Source organism: Furipterus horrens, unplaced genomic scaffold (assembly GCF_987537825.1).
Source record: "Furipterus horrens unplaced genomic scaffold, mFurHor1.1.pri manual_scaffold_6, whole genome shotgun sequence".
Classification (NCBI taxonomy): Eukaryota; Metazoa; Chordata; class Mammalia; order Chiroptera; family Furipteridae; genus Furipterus; species Furipterus horrens.
The window spans coordinates 177,922,382-177,943,638 of NW_028327176.1; the positions used below are offsets into that span (position 1 = coordinate 177,922,382).

Consider the following 21,257-nt stretch of genomic DNA (forward strand, 5'->3'; position numbering starts at 1 on the left):
ACTACAGCCACTATTTTTCATCTTCATCTACAACAGGAAGGTAGCCACAGCAAGGTGAACATGTAAGTTCTTAAATTATCGAGCATAATACACAAGAAGCCTTTAACTCTTTTCACATAAAAAATGAATACAATGCTAGACCTATGGCTCAGTGCTTCACAATAAGGGTGCTGCTACGGAAATTGTATAATCCATTGTCATTTAATTTTCACTCCTAAAGAGGCAACCATTGCATGTGAAACTGGTGGTAAGAATGACCTCTGATAAATGCTTTATCAGATACATGCACAAACATAAGAATTGCCTTTTACCTGACAGAAATTTCTTCCTTTAATGGTAGCTCCTAAGGTGCCAAATAAGATGAAAGGGCCAGGCAGGTGGTGAGGATGCAGTATAAATAATGGTACTGAGTCAGAGGCAGTGACTTCTCTAGCAAAACAGCATGTTGCAGAAATATGAGGAGTGACAACTTCCTTTGGCCAGTACTGGCTAAGGGCTGGGAAACTTCCCAAGGACGGGTGTTAGCAACAGTTCTCAGAGGGAAAACCCCTCACCAACAGCATTAACATTGCTGGGCAAATTATGGAAAACGTAAAACTCTTGGACCACATTCCGGATTTACTAAATCAGACATCCTAGGATGTTGATGGGTTTTAACAATCCCTTGTTAAAACTCTCAAATTTGAAAACCATTGATCTAGACAGCGGTTCTCAACCTGTGGGTCGCGACCTCTTTGGGGGTTGAACGACCCTTCCACAGGGTCGCCTAAGACCATCGGAGAACACATATATAATTACATATTGTTTTTGTGATTAATCATTATGCTTTAAAATTATGTTCAATTTGTTACAATGAAAATACATCCTGCATATCAGATATTGACATTACGATTCATAACAGTAGCAAAATTACAGTTATGAAGTAGCAACAAAAATAATTTTATGGCTGTGGGTAACCACAACATGAGGAACTGTATTAAAGGGTCGCGGCATTAGGAAGGCTGAGAGCCACTGATCTAGGAGAAGCAATCATTTGCCAAAGGAAGAAATGGAAAATTGACTGGAAGCTGTGTTGGGTAAGTTCTGGAATAGCTGAGCCACGTTCAGTGGCAATGCAAAGTGTGCAGATACTGACAACATGATCCGAGACTGACCCAGGGTTATATTTCACTAACCCCTGTTTTAAACAGTAAAATTCCCCAAATCTGAAAAAAAAAAAACTGCTATGCAAATGAAAAGGAACATTTGCTCTGTTTCTAATGAAACTATATTAACAAACCTGGCCATGGTACATTGACAAAATTAACATGCCCTAAAATTATTTAAAACACTTGATTTAATTTGGACAATCTTAGACATTTACACTAAATTAAGCAAAGTACCTGTCTTAGGTAAAATATGATCTCTGAGCATGCAACTAAGAGACTCCTGTCGGGACCATATGATTCTAGAAGAGTCTCCAAAATCAGTCACATAATTTAGGAATATTTTATAGACTTATCAGATCACACTGACATAATGAGAACAAAGTTAAAAAGACTATAGCATACATGCATATTTACAGCATTTCTGCACACCTCTGGAAAACATTAGAAAATTACCAACTCTCCTTAACTGTGGGGAATTATGATAATTTAAAATTATAGATACAATTTATTTAACATAAATTAAACTAAAATGCCCTTTAGCAGATTTTTTCATTATGAATCTGAAAATTATTTCCTATTACTGGCATTAAATATATTTTATAGTTCAAATAGGAAAGATTACTAAAATATGAAGCTTTACTGATACTAGGCATGGACAAATGTTATTAAAATTATTCTTTAAAAACTGTCACCATTCAAGAAATCATAAATGCATACAGAAAGAATGCTGTCAGTTTGGCTGAAGCTATTTCTGGGTTATTTTTTAATATCTTCTGGATAGGTCACATGTTTGTACAGCTAAATAGCTATAAAGTTATACCTCACCAGTTTAAATGGCAGTGACATTCAGATAGTTCTGTATTTGTTTTATATTCCCTTTGGAACTTAAGGCGCTTTTTAATGATTCTTGTTTTAATGCATATTTCCTTATTTTTAATTTTGTCTTGAATTGAGATCCTGCTTGATATGAGTCCAAATGTCTAATTGTCCCTTGGAATATATCACTGGTTTCTGTTCCTCCCATACATTATTGGGGTTATTCTCTCACTATAACTAATGCTGCATTTTGTGATGGATATTTTTCATTGCCTACCCTTAATTAATTCTCTGATCTTCTCCACCTTGCTCCGTGCCCCCTGGAAACTGACTGGTATGAACTATGTTACCCCAGCTTCCTCACTCTCTTTGGTTTGCATTCAGCTAGCATGGGACGGGGTAGCAAAGCACAGTGTACCAGGAGAGGAAAGTCTAAGAACTGAATCCCTCTGGCCTCTGCCCACTATGGTGAGACCAACTGGCTGCATTCTCTACCAGAGGCCATAGTTGTTAACAAGCCTTCTCTTAAAATTATATTACTCTCTGTGTGTTCCATTAACTGTTATCTCTCCTTTCCTCTTTTGTTTCCTGTTAACTCTGTTAAACTCTCCTCAGTTGCCCATCTCTTCCCTTCAGAGACCTTGACTGATGTAATTTTTGGTAGACATGTGCTGGGCGTATGACAGTAAAAAAGACAGTGCAGCACTGAAGCCACAAAATTTATTTCTTTGTCCTTTACTTGACTTCTTGATTGTCCGAAAACCGAGAGTTTTTGTGTCACAGTACCATTTATAATGCTAGTCTTAGCAAAGCAAAAGAAGTACCAGAGTAGAAGTATTAAAGTATCTCTTTAATGTACTCAGTAAAAAAAAATAAATTAATGCAAACCATAATGCTTTACATCTATAGAGCATTTTTATAGCTTATTAAATGCTCTCATACATATCTCACTTTTTAAAAAATCTGTGAATTCATGATAAAAGAAAGAGAAAAATTGACTGCAAAACCTGCAGCTTGAGCCCAGTGTTTTATGTCTTTAGAGAATATCTTGTTCCATATCTACGTATAGGGCCCTTCTGATATATATATAAAGATCATACATATGAGTATGTAAAGCCTTTAGTAAGCATTCAATAAATAATGGTTTCCTTCTTTAATTCCAAATGCAATATCTAGTTTTGCTACAGTGTTGAATGGTGTCTAAATAGTTGTCTAGGTATTAAAATTTGCAAGAAATGTTCTATTCTCAAGGAGTTGGCAATGCAGTTGGGAAGTAAGTTACACACTATTATTTTTCTCTGTGTTATTCAAAGCATCACCACAAATCTTAATGACTGAAGAAATAATAATCATTTATTATCTTTCCAAGTTTCTGTGAGTCAGGAGTTTTGGAAGTGGCCTGACTGCAGAGTTCTGTCTCAGCCTGCTCATGTGGTTGTTCATCTTATCTAGACTTCGGCTGGAGGAGTCACTTCTCAGATGGCTCATTGATATGGCTAGTAAACCAATGTGGGTAGATTGGTTCCTATTCATATGGGCCTATTCAGAGGGCTTAAGTGTCTTGATGACATGTCTCCCAAGTGAGTGATTCAAAAGAGCAAGGTTGCAGTTGCAATACATTTTATGACCTAGTCTGGGACTCACACGCCATGAGTTCTGCCATACTCTGTTAGTAACAAAGGCCATCCCTGATTCAACATGGGAGTTGAATACATATGGGTGTAGATATTGGCAGCTATCTTGGCTGCTTGCCAGCACATATACCTAGGAAGTAAAATATTAATGTGATTAGATATCTAAGTGAGGGTTATTGAGAGACAATGTCACAGAGAGTTGAAAGAGGGGAGATTGATGAGGCTCATAATAGTAGAGGTGTCCTAAGTGACAAATTGGTACTGGATTTAAAATGTAAAGATTAGAAAATGTATGGAGGGAAGAAAACATGGAAGAACAAGGGCTTTTTCTTGGACAATATAACAAAGTAATGACCAAGTTTAGTACTCTGAGTATTTATAGAGATGAGTAGTAGTGAGGTTTGAGAGTAAAGAATTAAATTCCAGGAATTGAAATTTAATTCTCACAGGCAATAAAAAAATACTATTGTCATAATAAAATTAATACTGTAAGATTAAGTTCATAGTAAGAACTTATTGGTGTAGAATATTAAGGAAGCCATTGGAATTATTTATATTTGATGATATAACAACCTAAACTAAGTTATTGCCAGCAGTTGGGAGTGATGGAAAGAAGGTAATGGTGTCGAGGGCATTTTGGAAGCACAATTCACAAGGGCTGGTTGTCACAATGCCTGAGTAGAGCCCATACTTACCCTGTGTCTTCAAATATAAATAACCTAGAGAATGAGCTGCCAATGGAGAAATGAGAGAAGCTAGTTTGGAGGGCTTGAAACAGATGATAAGCTGTTAATAAGGTGATAAACTGCTGATAAGCATGAAAGTTGAGTCTAAGATGGGAGCACAAAGTAAATAAAAAAGGGCATGTTAAAACTGCATTTCTCTTTGCAGCACCTGCTAACCTTTGTGACTTTCTCAAGCCACACTCCTAATATTTTAGAAATAAGTCGGCCCACTAAAAATAATTGTTATGAATAGTGTACTTCCCACAGCTTCAGCAAACACTGACTGGTTCTTTCTAATGACTTCACAATTTGAATTTGTTAACAGCCAGGTAAGATGACAGTTTAGAAAACAGATAAGAAATATAAAGTAAAAAAAAAAAAAAAGCTATCAAAGGGGAAAGATTGGGAATTTCTAATCTATTTTATGAACTAGTGGGCTCTGATAATTGTTCACATTTCTTCTCTGAAATGTGTGCTGTAGAATCACCAACGTAGATATTGGCAATTATTAATTCTGTAACTGAGGCCAAAGGGGCCACCGGGACTTGACCAGTATTAGTGATCAGTACTGACATCTTGTGAGTAACAGATCCCTGCTCTTTCCACGATGACAACATATATTTCTTAATAAGTTCATTTTTGAACTAATATAGGAAAAGTGAAAATATAACAAGTTTTCCTTGGCACCACTCTTTGGCATGATGACTTGATTGATTTAAAAATAGAAACAATCATTATTAAAGATATTTGCTAAATTATACAATAGCTGAGCAACAAGTACTTGCAACAGTTCAAATATACTCACAGCTAAAGTATCATTTTTAAAATATGAGTACAGGTGGTGAGTGTGATGAGATCATACAAGGCACTTAATTAGGTTTGAAAGGAAAAGAGATGGGGTGTGAGGGTTCTTGAAACACATTAGGACATAAAATACTGCATATGCCAAGAATTTAAAAAACATTTTACTATGAAAATTTCAAATATAATCAATAGTACAATGAAGTACCACGTGCCATCACTCAGCCAGAAAGACACTATTCCACATATGCCAAACATTTTATATGTGTCACTTTATATTAATATTCAAAGAAGATAAGACCTTTGCCCAAGAATATACAATTAGTAGGTAGTGAAGCTAGGGATTGAATTCATGTGAGTCTGACCAAACATCCTGGCTCTTCCTACAACAGTGGAAATAGAACAAAGTGAAGATGTAGCCTCCACAAAGAAAACCTTCACAGATACAGTGTTGGCCTAGTAAGTGATTGTATATCCACACCTGGCAGTGCTGGGACACATACATTATTTAGATTACACATAGAATAGACATCATTTTGAATTAATACATAGTTGGAAATGAAATTAAAGTATACATAACACACACATTCCTGACAAATTCCTCCAAAAAGATGTTTCTGAAAAGTCATAGGCATATTCCAAAAGCTTCTTGAATCCAATTCAAGAACATCCATGGGAGGAAAAAGAGAGCAGGTAAATCACATATCAGGCATGGTAACAGATTCTGTAGATAAAAACTGAATTAATATTTTCCTTTTACTGAGTTCTGATAACCCTTAGCATTGATGTTGAACATTGATTTTTATTTTGACCCCGTAATTAGATTATAATCTTTTTAAAATATGTGAGATCATATCTTATTTCTATTTTGCCCCATTCCTGGACCCTAGAACTATATTCAAGACATAATGAGAACTCAGAACATGTTTGCTGAAGAATTCAGTAAGTTGACTGAGACTTGGATTCTTGTTAATTTCTTATCCACTTCATTGCCTATAATACTGAGAAATGTATGACTTCTGTCTGAGTTGTCATGTTAAATAAACAAACTTCCTGTTGTACTTGTCATAGTCGTAGGATGCAGGGAAATGTGTTTTCACATTAGGCCCTGAGATTTGACTGTGACTGTTGCTAAGGCAACAGAAGAAGGGAAAGCATCCAGCGTTCTGTGCTGCCTAGCTCTCCTGGGGTGTTTTTTGTTTTGTTTTGTTTTGTTTTGTTTGTTTTTGAGCCCTTCCTTTACTCCACCAGTTGCTTCTACTTCCACAGGATTCTGTGTACCTTAAATATGGTGACAAATGCCAGGGTTTGCTCTTTATGTCTTATCAATTTTCTGCTTTACTAAGGTTGGTGAAATCAACAGCGGCTATGAAGAAGGAATAACATAAGAATGATGCAGTGCCTTGGGGATAAACAATTTTCATTTGAAAGGTTGTTACACTGGATGAGTTTCAATGAAATGATGTTGCTAAATACAGAGAATGTCTAGAGAGAGACCTTGGAAGTCAAGGAGAAAACTTTGTTAAGACTTAGGCACCTGGCTGTATCTCAGAGCACGATTCTCAATCAAAAACAAAGAGTAAGTGAAGTTATTTTCAAAAGCTTTTATAGGGGTCATTAAAAATTTATGTCAACTTTATATAATCAAGATAATTTGTATTACAGGGATTGACGTTACCACCATAACTTGTAAAGTTAAATCTGACACTTGAAGGAAGGCAATAAGAACATGTAATAAATTATACTTATAGAATTTTAATAGCAAACAAATTAGAAAGATCTCAAAGGCATGTGGTCCAACTTCTATCCCATACTTGCATCACATCTACAGCATCTCCACCAATAGCCCCTTCCAGTGCTCAGTGTGATCCTGTAGCCATTCTGGAAACACAGCCTTCCCATGATGCTAAGGAACACCTCAGCAGGTGAAAGACAGTGAGTTCTGATTGATTCTGACATTTTGTTAAGAACAATGACAAAGGAAGAAACCCTGCCATTTGTGAAACATGGATGGCCCTTGAGCATATGATGTTAAATGAGATAAGTCAGAGGAAGACAAGCACTGTATGATAAGATTAATGCTGCTTAAAACTAGTAAGTAAGCCATAAAGATTTAATGTGTAACAACAGTATTGTCCTACAATCATGAAACTTCCTGCGAGCCAACTTAATTATCCCATCCTCTAAAAAAGGACAGTTATGTATTATGACAGAGATGCTAAATATTACTACAATGACAATCATATTACAATAAATAAATGTGTCAAATTAATATGTTGTACACCTTAAATTTATGCAGTATTTTACGTCAAATATATTCAATTAAAACTGTCTTTCCTTATATTGAGACAAAATATTGTCCCTGTAACTTCTATTAGCCATAATTATAAGGCCTTTGGGCTGTAAAAAAAAAAAAAAAAGGAGTATATTTTCATATGAAAAACTTCTCACTGCTACACTGACTCACTTTCTTCTCCTGGGCCCATGGTAGGAAAGGGAAGGGGATGAATGGTAGGTTGCTTAGGCAGTTTTCTCTCTTTCCCTTCCATATACAGGGTGTCACGAAAAAATGTGTTCACACTTTAATAGCTGGTAACTTGCTGAATTCTTTTTTGTTTTATATTTCACCATTGAGAAATAATGGCTGAAGCCAGACAAAGTTTTGAACAAAGAAAGTTTATTGTGAAGCGCTACTGGAAGTATGCAAAGGCAGTAGAAGCGCAAACAGGACTGACGGTGTGTGTGGCATATCCACGCACAGGTCCACTGGCCCTTCCTTTCTGACAGGTACTGTAACTGGGGCCACTTACGTGAATTTACTGCAGGAATCAGCCCTGCCACGTATTCATGAAGATTTTCATGATGAGGACTTTTACGTCCAACAAGGTGGAGCGCCTCCACATTACCATCGCGACATAAGGGCCTGTCTCAATGAGAACCTGCCACACAGGTGGATCGGGCGGAGGGGTCCTGCAGCTCACACTGCATGTTCACCAGACCTCACACCACTAGACTTTCTCCTTTGGGGATTTCTCAAGAATCACGCTTATGCAAAAAAACCTGAAACCATTGATGAATTACAAGTAGCCATTGAAAGAGAATGGGCCCAAATACCAAATGAAATGATTCTTTTTTAAAAAAATAATTTATTATTATTTATTTGTCGTTTTGTTTATTTTTTAAAGAGAGGGGAAAGGAGAAAGAGGGGAAGAGAAACATCACTGTGTGGTTGCCTCTCACTCGCGCCCCCAACCGGGGACCTGATGTGCAACCAAGTAATGTGCCCTGACTGGGAATCGAACCAGCAACACTTGGCTCGCAGGCCGACGCTCAATCCACTGAGCCAACTGAGCCACAGCAGCCAGGGTGAAATGATTCTTGATGTTTGTGATTCTGTTGCTTTGCGTTGCCAGCAATGTCTAGAGCAGAATGGTCATCAGCCTGAAAACAGACGCTAAGTATGAGAAAGTACATTTATGTAGTTTATTGTGAATGTTGAAAGGGAACTGTATGCTAATAAATACAGACTTTATAATCATTAAAACTATGGATACAGTTTTCTGCGACACCCTGTATATACCTTTTCTCCTTCTCCCTAGAATTGGACTGGGGAGGAGAGAGCACTGGTAAAACCAGGACAGGCTTACTCGATGGGGACCTCCAGGATATGGCAGGGATGTTCTCTGGGCTGGACACTGCTGAAGTCCTATTAGCCCTCCAGGTGAGCCTCTTGTGTGAAATCAAAATGACGCGAGGCCAGCTCCCTCCATAGGGGCACCTTCAGCACAAGCACGGCCACTCCCTGGGCAGTCGGCCAGCCACAATCTCTTTGCCTTTTGGCTTTTAGGGATGCGGGTCTCATACCAGTTTTTAGGTCACAAACTTTAGATGTCCAAGTTAAGCTTCCCAAGTGGCTTTCCCAAAGCCCATCTATCTCTGTTTGATGCAGGGAAGGAGCACAGTACATTCCTTCCCTGCTCATGGTGGGGATGAGTGATGAAGAATGTCACAGCACACAATGAGCTGTTTCTGAAGAAATTAGCTCCAAACCAGTCTGGCCTCTATAACTTCAACCTCCTAAATATCTCTAGCTTTCTTTGCTTGTCTCCTTTTTGTCTCTTACAATTCCTTCATAGAGGGTCTATCATCATACTCTGAAATATTAAAAGGGCACTTAGCACCCCCATTTTGCCCTCTTTCTGTGGCAGAGTCCTGCTTTAACATCCAATCACACAAATGTCACCCTTCACTTTTCCTGCTGGTCTCTAACTTTTCACCTGCAAGTCAAATTTGGAGTCAGATTCCTCTGGACAGCATTTTCCCCCTCAAACTCCACTCTACCCTGTACTTCTCCCTGCTGGGTTCCTACCTTTGGAAATATCTTCCCGTTTTGCTGTTTACCCAACTGCAACTGTCTCCTTTTTATCCAGCTTATTGTTTTATTTTTCTTTATCATCTTATTCTAGAGCAGTGGTTCTCAACCTTCCTAGTGCCATGACCCTTTAATGCAGTTCCTCATGTTGTGGTGACCCCCAACCATAAAATTATTTTTGTTGCTACTTTATAATTTTGCTACTGTTATGAATCGTAATGTAAATACCTGATATGCAGGATGTATTTTCATTGTTACAAATTGGACATAATTAAAGCATAGTGATTAATCATAAAAACAATATGTAATTATATATGTGTTTTCCAATGGTCTTAGGCGACCCATGTGAAAGGATCGTTCGACCCCCAAAGGGGTCGCAACCCACAGGTTGAGAACCGCTGTTCTAGAAAGTCCTAAAATGGCTTTCTACAGATCTAAAAATATTATTTTAAGCCATTTTGAAAGGTCTTGTTTGGTTTACTTACTTATTTAATTTTGTATCCTAGTTTGTCCTTTGTTTCCCACTCATCCTGCCCACCCACTCCACTCAGGCTCTCTCCTTTGTCACAGCTGGGCCACACTCTGACTACACTCTCACCTCAGTCATAACCACCAGGTACTCTCTAAATAGCCACAGCGTATTTAGCACTTACTTTCTGGGCGGCATGCAAGATCAGGGAAGTGTCGGGTCTGACCGCAAGGAGTTTCACTTTCAATGGGCAGGGCAGAACACAGCAAAAGAAATGGGAGAACCTTCAATATGCTAAAAATGTGATCTGACAATATGTAGGTTGCACTTGCATGCATACAGTTGGCTTTGGTAAAAGTTAGATTTTTAAATCTCTCCTGATCCGTGAAATCTTCCCACTTCGTTCTCAGCAGGACTACCTGTTTTGCTCTGACAATTTTGGACATGTTAGGTCCACAGATGTTCCTGCCTTAGCCTTCCACCACTAACATAAATCTTCCCTAAATTTGTCCATGAGATACATTTTTAATTTAGGTTTTGCACACATTAGCGAAATCATTGTACTTTCAGTTATCTCTGTGCCTAATAGTGAGCATTTAAATCAGGTTATTATCATTTCTTTCCAGTCTTTTCTAGCACATAAAACTTACTATATATATTCAGAGCTTTGTGATGCTTATAATGACATTAACGACTATAATGACACCTCCCATTTGTGTTACACTTTATAAAGTACTGTCATGTACATTGTCTTATTTGATTCTAAAAATGCCCCTGTGATGATTGTGACTAGTCTGTCCATTGCAGAATTTCTCAGAGCCCATTACAGCTCCTCTGCTTCCCACGGCTCTGCTGCAGATGCTCCATAGAAATCTACCCCTGAAGTTCCGTTGCTCAGGTGACTCTAGGCTCCCAAGCCCATTTGCTCATGCTTCTCTGACCCTAATTGTAAAGCAGGTTCCTGTTCTTTCTCTTCCTTCTCTCCCTCAGATTTTATGAGATCCCTCGCTTCTGGGTCCTGCCTTACTCCAGAACTCTGGTTTTGGTTCTACTTTATCTGTGCCTAGTGGCCAAGGTCCTCACTACCCACTCCTGGAGGCAAATCTTGAAGTCACAGCCTTGACCCTGCCCACTAAGGAGGGAGGTCATTGGTGTAATTGCCAACCAAAACCTCAGCTTAGGGACTCTACGGAAGTTGCTATTTTCTTCCTGTACAGAAGCATGATTTAGAGACCTGATTCCCTCAGTGAAGTCAGCTCTTCACTCTGGAGACCTGCATTTGTTTTTAATGTAGATTAGATGTTGGCACAAAATGAAATGAATTTTCAAACATTTGTGATTATATTAAAATATGACCATGGGGACTATCAGCTGATACCTAGCCCCACAACCTAGAGTTTCCTCTATACTTTTTCTCATGAAAACTTGGCCACTAGTACCCCAGCTTCTATTTTATAAAGGATTATAAAAAGAGCTCCAGTTTTCATGAATTCTCCCTATAACACATTAGTAGAACGTATTGAGCAATGAGAGTGCCAATGATGTGCAGGAATTAAAAACCAAATAGATAAATCCAGGGATGGCAGAAAGCCCGAAAAACGAGGGTAGTGCTAGGAGACCGTAGAAAGCTGAGTGCTGCCTTTATAGGAAGAGTTTGCACATGGCATGCCTTTGACTTGGACAACCGTATTTCTATTTTAAAGCAAGTTGCCCCGTATTTCCTGAAGTAAAAGATTTTCAGATGCTTTCACTTATAGTTTAGAGCATTACAGGATGTACTTTTATATAGGTGATTTGTGCAAAGTAAGCAAACTCACAACAGTATGAATGCGACTTATGTTTAGGGATTGTAAAAAATATAAATTGATTTCCTCATTTTTTATTGCAACCCTATTGCCACAGTAAGCGTCTTTTGTGAAAAGAAAGGTAAAACAATAAAAAATAAAAAATAAACCTATAAAAAGAATCTCTCCAGGATGTGTAGAGGACAGAAAATTCTCCCCTTCTGAAGCATTAAACCTCCTCCCCTAGTGGCTGAAATCGTTCTCCTGGCTGAGCAGCTGAGGTTATGTGAAGACCAGGCTGGCATTTCCAAGGAAGTTAGGAAGCTTGTCAGAGTGGGTGTGCAGCCTGGAGTTTAGATAAGATTTCCCAGAGGTTTTAGCTGCTCTCCATTGATTTCAATTTGGCTTCCTCCTTAGCTGGGTTCTGCTTAGCATTTCAAGCTTGGGTAACTAGCCTGGTTTTCAATAGTGCCAAACCCTAAAGCAGTCTATAAAATGCACTAAGCTTCGCCTAGAAAAACACACTTCTGCATCTCATACCACGGACTGTGGCTCTAAAAATTGGCTGTCTCTCATGTGCATTGACCCTTTAGCATTCCAAGCAGTTGGTCTGTCACTTTCCTTCCATTTTATAGCTTTTATAAAATGAGGGGCTGAGTTCATCAGGCTCAGGGGTGAAAATTCTCTTCAGGAAGTGTGATTTTTTCACAGCACAGTGCAGTCATCTATGGAGGTAAAAGAATGCCCACCATAAAAATACCTGTAAGATGGATTTTCTAGCTGGAGCTCCAATATAATTTGACCCTTAGTGCGACACAAGGTAATAACTTAATCAGTTCTCATCACTCAATTTCATATTTTCCTGATAGTTTCTTAAATCTGAGGGCGTGACTTTTTTCTTAATTTGGATTTTGCTCCTGTCCTAGCTACCTTATGCCCCTTTCACCTCAGCCACACACCCAGGCTCCACAGGTGAATCCAAAACATGGAAAAGTCTCACCTCTGGTCACAACTTCCGGTGGCCTCCCACAGCTCTATCCCACACACCAACAAGGCAACTCTTCGACATGACAGCTCTGGGTGCCAAGCCTTCCGTGCCTCAGCCCCCTTCAGCTCCTTCAGGCGTTACCTTCCACCTGGATCCCATAATCAAAATGTAATCTGCAATCTCACCACATTCCCTGAGAGTTCCCTACTCCACCTGGGCCGCCGCCACTCAATTCCAGATTCTATTCTCTTCATCCAGCCTTGTGGGAAGTAGAGCAGAACTAGGAAATAACTGTTTGGTCTCCTGGCCTGGCCCTTACACATTTCTGATTTCTATCTGGGTAGGACATGCTACTTAGCAACCTTTAACTCATCTCTAACCTGCTGCACACTGGCTCCTGTTTCCCTACACCTCAGTTAATATCTTAAATAAGAAAACAGGAAAGAACTGGTACAAATTCTTCATTTCCCATGCTAAGTGTTTTCTGTTCAGCTTTGTTCACTCTTCTTTGATTCCTTTCTGTAAAGTTTCTTTCCAGGAATGCCACCCCCACGGGTGTGCTTTACCCCATCTGTTGAGTGGAGGATTAGGGGAAGGATGATTCAAGTGGGAGAATGCCAGGAGTGAAGAAGCAATCTCTGCTCGTGACCACTGCACAGGCATCCAAAAATTGTGCCAGAACTGACTCTCTCTCAAACACACAACTCCCCTCCCACAGATACACATGTACACACAAACATATACACACGCACACACACAACACAGATGCACATGTACACATGAATATATACACATGCACACACATATATATACACCCACACATAATGCATACACACACATATGCATGCATACACATCCCCACACATATGTACATACAAATGCACAAAGATATACACATGTGCACACACATACACACATATAAAGTCTGTCCAGAAAAAGTCCAGCCATTGTCAATATACCGAGAATGGTTTGCATGACATCAATGTAGCCTGGCAACCAAAAAGAGTGGACTGGAATGCACATGCATGAACAATGATGACTTTTCCCTCTGGGTTGGTAGATGCAATTGAATGAGCCTGTGTACTGTGTGGCCATCACATTCAAAATGACTGAGCAAGTACAGCAACGAATCTGCACCAAATTTTGCCTTAAGCTTGAACATTCCTCCAAGGAAACTATATTCAGATAATCTAGAAGGCCGCAGCTGTGAGCAACTGGTGATTGGCAGCTTCATCATGACAACTCACCGGCTCATGCATCACGTCTCATGGAGAATTTTTTGGCTAAATATCAAATCATCCAGGTGATTTAGCCCCCCTACAGCCAAGATTTGGTGCCCTGTGACTTCTGGCTTTTCCCAAAACTAAAATCACCTTTGAAAGGGAAGAAATTTCAGACCTTTGATGAGATTCAGGAAAATACAAATGAAGTATTTTGAACAGTGGAAAGATGCTGAGAGAACTCTATGAGGTCCCAAGGTGCCTACTTTGAAGGGGACTGAGGAGTCATTGTCCTATGTACAATGTTTCTTGTAGCTTGTATCTTCTACCATAAATGTCTCAATTTTTCATAGCACATGGCTGGATACTTTCTGGACAGACCTCATGTATACACATACATATATACAAACACACATACATGCACACAATTATGCACATACTCACACACACATACACAAGAAGCAGGTTTGAAGATTCTGCTGGAATGACTTCTGTCACAAAGGACTGGTGTAAACAGGTGTTCTGACCACCACTCCCAGTTCTTCCTTCCTTAGGTAATGACACATTAATTTTCCTTTAGGAAATCAACACTTCAATTTTGTTGGGATGCCTGATGAAGATACCCCCCTTTGCAGGTTGACTGAATTTGACTCTTGATCAGATTGACGTCTGAACTGTGGATCTCATTGGTGCCAACAGTGAAAGAAGGTCACTTTGTTCCTGAAGGCCCATGTCCACAGCTGATCTGGAGCCTGGTTCTTCCTTTACCCTTATATTTTGTGAACTGTCTGGTGTACTTCAAAAAAGTTCTTTTTGAATTAAATGATTGGTCCATTTATATTGCTTGCAAGCAAAGAAATCTAAGTTTTATGGGATTTGAGTGAGCAAAGGTAACGTGGTATTGAAGAAAAGGCATTGGATAAGGAGTCAGAAAACCTTGACCCTCGCTCTAGTTCTGCTTCAAACGGCTGCATTGATTTGTTTCATGCTGCTTCACCCACAGGATGAAGATTCTCACCTGAGGGGACATAGACCTCCTGAACAGCTTTTAAAACCATATACACTCATGTCTCACGAAAATTCTGCCAAAGCTTCTCCTTTCCCCTCTGCCCTCCCATGCATTGCCTTACCATTGAAAGTGTGTTATACCACTCAGATGTACTGGGTAGAAAAATAGCCGGCTGGACTAGAATACAGGAGTGGGAAAAAGGAGGGTAATTAATACTAATACAATAATTAACAAATAATAATACAAAAATAAACTCTGTTTCATGTACTCACAATCGTAAACCTATTTTTGGCCAACCCTTGTATTTCCGAAAGTCCTTCTAGGTCTAACATCCTTTGAATGTATGAGATACTTTTTCAAAAATACAGCTGTTTTAGACAGGTTATGAAAAAAATTTAAAGCAGAAGGAGAGGTAGGAATAGAAATAGAATCAAATCTCAAAAATTGGAGGAACAGTTGCAAAAATTTTAATATGAGCTGCCTTAAGTACAATGATAAAACCTATAGCAAATATACAGACAGTCCTCAGCTTATGATTTTCTGACTTTACAATGGTGGAGAAGTGATATGCATCCAGAGTCACTGAACTTAGAATTTTGAATATCGATCTTTTCTGGGCTCGCAGCATGCAGTTTGATACCTGCTGACGCTGGGCAGTGGCAGAGAGCTGCAGCTCCCCACCAGTTACTCCGTCACCCAGGATAGCCACCAATGCTCTACAGTGTGCTGGGTTGCCAGCATTTTAGGGCTTTGGGATTTGTGTTTTTGTATCCCATCGTGTCTACAAAATGCCTGTTAGTGTCTCTTGCTTCTGGTGAAAAGAGGAAAGCAGTTACTCTTGAGATAATATTCAAGATAAGTGCCCAAGTGTAGCTAACATAAGCATTCTGAGCACATTTGAGGTTGGCAAGGCTGAGCTATAAGGTTGGGGTTTTGGTGTATTGAATTAAGTGCATTTTTTACTTAAGATATTTCCACCTTTAAATGGGCTTATTGGGATGTGACCCCATCATAACTTGACAAGTATCTCTGTTCCTTAGGACTCGTAAGACTCCTCATATTTTAATTCTTCAGCACAGGGGGCTTCAATTTTTAGAGAAGACCACAAAAAACAAAAACAGAAAAACCTTGATGTTTCTTTAACACACTCTGTGTTTAGAAAATTTCCATTGCATGAAATATTAAGACCATCAACATGGCCATATAATAACTAATATTCAGTGTCTAAAAGAGGAGGTTTTTGAGAAATTTAACCAAATGCTACTAAACTAAAATGACTTGGTCTCAAAATTTTCTGAACAATTTGTTTCTCATTAAGGAACTATATAACAAATCTGAGTGATACAAAAAGGAAAGTAGTTCAAAACATCAAATATACACTAGTGGGCTAAAACAAAACATCAATTAAATGTTGGCTGGTTAAGATATTAAAGAAATATCAAAATTAAAATTCTAAACATATTGTAGTAAAAGTCATCATTTTTATTTTGTTACTGGCCTCTTTTTATGCAATACTGTTAAGCATACTGAAATTAAAACCACAGTCATTAATCGCCCGTCAGCGTTGACATGATCAATTCCTCAAAATTGTATGAAATATTTATGATAAATATGCCTTATTTTAATTAATTCATCAGTTATTTTTATATTCTCTTTCTCTTTTACACTCACTCACACACACACACACACACACACACACACACACACACACACACACATATATATATATATATATATATATATATATATATATATACATATACCACCACCATCACCATAGGATTCGGGCTCAAAATATTTAATATTTTGACAACTTAAAAGAGCATATTCTTTGATATATTCTCTGCCCCTGAAATTGCTTAAGATTGTATGGAATAGACCCATATGTTGATAATGTTCGGCAGTTTCTACAAACTGTTCACCATATGTTCCTACTGGAACTTTCAAAATTATGTTTTCTCCCTACTGCATTGATAATCTCAGAGGCTCATGCATGCATGCAAATTCTGGGTGTAACTTCATCTTCTTCAGTGCTTTTTGTATACCTTTTACAAGTTATGTTTGTATAACAAGTAAGAAACATTTGTTCAAAGAATTGAGGTAATTAAAATTTAGAAGTTTGTCATGAATTTAACCAGTTTCTTATTCTGACAGAGAACATTCACTGAGAAAACTTCTGATTATTTTAACAATAATTACATTGGCAGGACAATGGAATATATAATTTATGATAATAATGATGCCATTTAACTGTCTGCATCTTACCTAAGCAAATTCTTTGTGAGAATTACTTTGGTAACACTCTGGCTTATTTTACAGTTGTACCACTCAGTCTGTTTTATAAGTTTCATTCACTATTTCATTAATAGAAGATAAAATACAATATATATCATGCTGTAAATAGATAGGGGCGGACCAAGCAAGAAGCATGATACTTTGTGAGAACATTATATTACACAGTTTCACCCATGAGACACTCAAATTTTAGGTCTTGCCTTTTGCTTAATATTGAATAACTGTTGCATAGTTTTGGGAACATCATAAAGAGTGATACTGTTGTGTTTATGCATTTGTATAACTCTGTAAAGGAATCTAGAGGAAAAGAGAATTGCAGGGCAATTTTAATTTTTAAGGTACATTATGGGGAAAATTACAGATATGTCTATAAAAAATTAACAAAAACCATTAAAAAGAATCTGTAAAAAGCTTTCACACTGCACTAGGAGCTAAGAAAAATGTAGGAGTGAAGAAAAATGTAAACAAAATTAAAATAAGACGGTATAAACAAATAAATTCATGTACATTGGTGACAACAATAAAAATGAAGTGGGTTTTAAAGATAGAGAATATTAGATTTGGATTAAAAATAAAAGTTATATGCTACCTATGAGAAATACATCTAAAGCAAAAAGACAGGTTTGAAACAAAATACTTGGAAAAGATAGAGCTGACAAATACTAAACACAATAACATTACTACCAGATAAAATAGTAATTTAAAAAATACTAAAATAAAAGGAAATGCTACACTGTCATTTTTTAAAAGACACTCAATTGTATCTTCAAAATATACAGAGTGAAATCTGATAGAATTACAAAGACTTAAAATCTACCAAGGTATAGGATTTAATTCACCTGTAAAAAATAGTAAGTTCTACAGTATATGCTTATACATATATATAGTAATGTACAGAGTCTATTTAATCTACCCTGCCCAGGCTCTGTAGCTTCAGCGTCATCGCAAGATGTCGATTCAACACGGGAGGAGACAGATACCATGTCACTCCCGAGTCGGACTGCACAGCCATTCTCGGCGGTGCAGATAGACTCTTAAGAAGCTACACCATCATCTCTCGAGACGGACGGCTGCCGACGATTTAAGATTAGTTTAAAAGAGTTAAACATGATTTTTTTACTTTTCATAATTAAGAATAGTTTATTTTTCTCTCTTTTCTAATTGTTTTCTTTATAAGTGAAAGAATTTCTTTTTACATATACATATGTGTCACATAATTATGTCATCTTTTGTGCAAAATATTTGCAAAATCTTTTGTTGTGCCACTGGCAACCAGACGTGTTACTCAAACTGTTTTCTACTCCATGTCACTTAAACTGAGGCCAAATCACCTTCCTTGGAAAGCTATGGACCATCAGGGAAATTGATGACATCTAGGTAGGGGTTAAAGGGTTGAATACATAGAAGAAAAATAATGTAAAAAAAATACAACTATAAATAGTTGAAATTATATACACACATATATTCACAGACTTGGATTTTTTTCAAGTATACGATGTAAAAGTTTGAAGATCATGTTCTTTTACTTTGGAGTTTCTTAAGCATAAAGTTGCAAAAATTAGAAGGTGCGAAAACTTAAAATGGAATTTAATTTTTAAAATATTTCAAATATTTTACATTTCAATTTTTAATATTTTAAAAAATTAATTTATTGGGGTGACATTGATTAGTAAGATTATATAGGTTTCAAGTGTACATTTCTATGATAAATGATCTGTATATTGCATTGTGCACCCACTACCAGGAGTTAAATCATCTTCTGTCACCATATATTTGACCCCCTTTGCATTTACAACCCCAAAGCCCCTTCCCTCTAGTAACCACGATATTGTTATCTGTGTTTATAAGTTTTTGTTTGCTTGTTTTTCTTAGTTGTTCACTTGTTACTTTCACTGTTATATCCCAAATATGTGTAAAGTCATATGATTCTTAACTTTTTCTGACTGACATTTTGCTTAGCATGGTATTTTCAGAGTCCATTCATATTGTTGCAAATAGCAGTACTTCATCTCTTCTTATGGCTAAGTGGTATTTCATTTTGTGTGTGTGTGTGTGTGTGTGTGTGTGTGTGTGTGTGTGTGTGTGTGTGTGTGTATTACATCTTCTTTATCCAGTCATCTATCAAAGGACATTTCAGTTGTCTCCATGTCTTGGCCACTTAATACTGAAATGAACAGTATCTTTGTGAATAAATGTTTTCAAATTTTTCAATAGTCAGAAGAGGGGTTGCTGGGTCATGTGGTAACTGTATTCTTAAATTTTTGAAGAACCACCATACTGTTTTTCACAATGGCTGTATCTTTTCACATTCCCACCAGCGGTAAATGAGGATTCCTTTTTCTCCACAACCTCTCCAACAGTTGTCATTATTTGTCTTATTGATAACAGCCATTCTAACAGGTGTGAGGTGTTATCTCGTTGTAGTTTTGATTTGCATGTCCCTAATAGCTAGTGAAGTTGAGCATTTTTTTATATATGTGTGGGCCATTTGTATGTCTTCTTGGGAGAAGTATCTGTTCAGATCCTCTGCCCTATTTTTAATTGGATTATTGTTTGGTGTTCGAGTTATATGAGTTCTTTTATATTTTGGATACTATCCCTTTGTCAGAGCTGTTGTCTGTAAATATCTTCTCCCATTCAGTTGGTTGCCTTTTTGTTTTGTAGGCAGTTTCTTTTGCTGTGCAGAAGCTTTTTAGTTTGATAAAGTCCCATTTATTTATCTTTGCCTCTACTTCCTTTGCCTTTGGGGTCAAATTCATAAAATCTTCTCCAAGATGAAGGTCCATAAGTTTAGTACTTATGCTTTCTTCTTTGTAAATTATTGTTTCAAATATTATATTTAGATCTTCGATCCATTTTGAGATAATTTTTGTATATGGGGACCTATATACAGAAAACTACAAAGCATTATTAAAAGAGATTGAAAAAAGACACAACAAAATGGGAAGACATTCCATGTTCATGGATTAAAAGAGTTAACATAGTTAAAATGTCCATATTATCCAAATCAATATGCAGATTTAGTGCAATCCCAATGGCATTTTTAAAATATATAGAACTAAAAATCATCAGATTTGTATGGAACCACAAAGGACCTCAAATAACCAAAGGAATCCTGAGAAAAAAGAAAAACCTGAAGATATTATATTCCTTAACTTCAAGTTGTACTACAAAGTGATGATAATCAACAGCATAGTATTTGCAAAACAAAACACACAAACAAAAAAACCACAGACACAACACAGACCAGTTGAACAGAATTGAGAGCCCAGAAATAAACCCACATGGGCAAATAATTTTTGATAAAGGAGCCAAAAACATACAATGGAGGAAAGAAATCCTTTTTAATAAATGGTGCTGAGAAAATTGGAAAGCCACATGCAAAAGGATGAAACATTTTGTTTTTAATACATATTTGTATTTCTTTGCTTTAATCCACTTCTTTAACTTCAAAAATACTGTATTTTATTCACTATCTGTTTATAGCTTCCAAAAATCACTGAACCATCTTCAAAATGCACTTAAAGGATGGCCTTACTGATCAAAAAGAACTCTTTCTCTTCCTCTTTAGTTTAAGTGCATAGGTAAACATTTCACCCTGAAGAATATCAAGCATCAGAAAGAGAAGCAACTTTTTCCTTTATACTTGGTGGCAACTTTTGCTTTGTCAATGATTCATGAAGTTCAAAGAAATTTTCGTCAACAGAGCACAGAAGTATTCCTGAAACAGCATTATTCAACAAATGTGCTCCTGTGTTGATTCTAACAACCGTAGATAGCCAGCATTATGTTCACACCCATGTTCACTCTCTCATAGCCAATGTAATGTTTGTTTTTATAAAACCAATGAATAAGAGACAAAGAAAAGTAAATCAGATGTGAGGAATTTGGGGGAGAGGGCAGATAATTTTAAATAGAGTTGAAAATTCTGAAGAAGGTGAAGGAGTTAATCATGTAGAATTCTGGGGATGCAGCGTTAAAGGCAGAGGGAAGTTG

The 21,257-nt window shown here is 37.3% G+C and overlaps 1 pseudogene; it reads left to right on the plus strand.

Moving 5' to 3' along the window:
* LOC150007891 (uncharacterized) overlaps positions 1-21,257 on the plus strand; it is a 66,629-nt pseudogene that overhangs the window by 21,429 nt on the left and 23,943 nt on the right.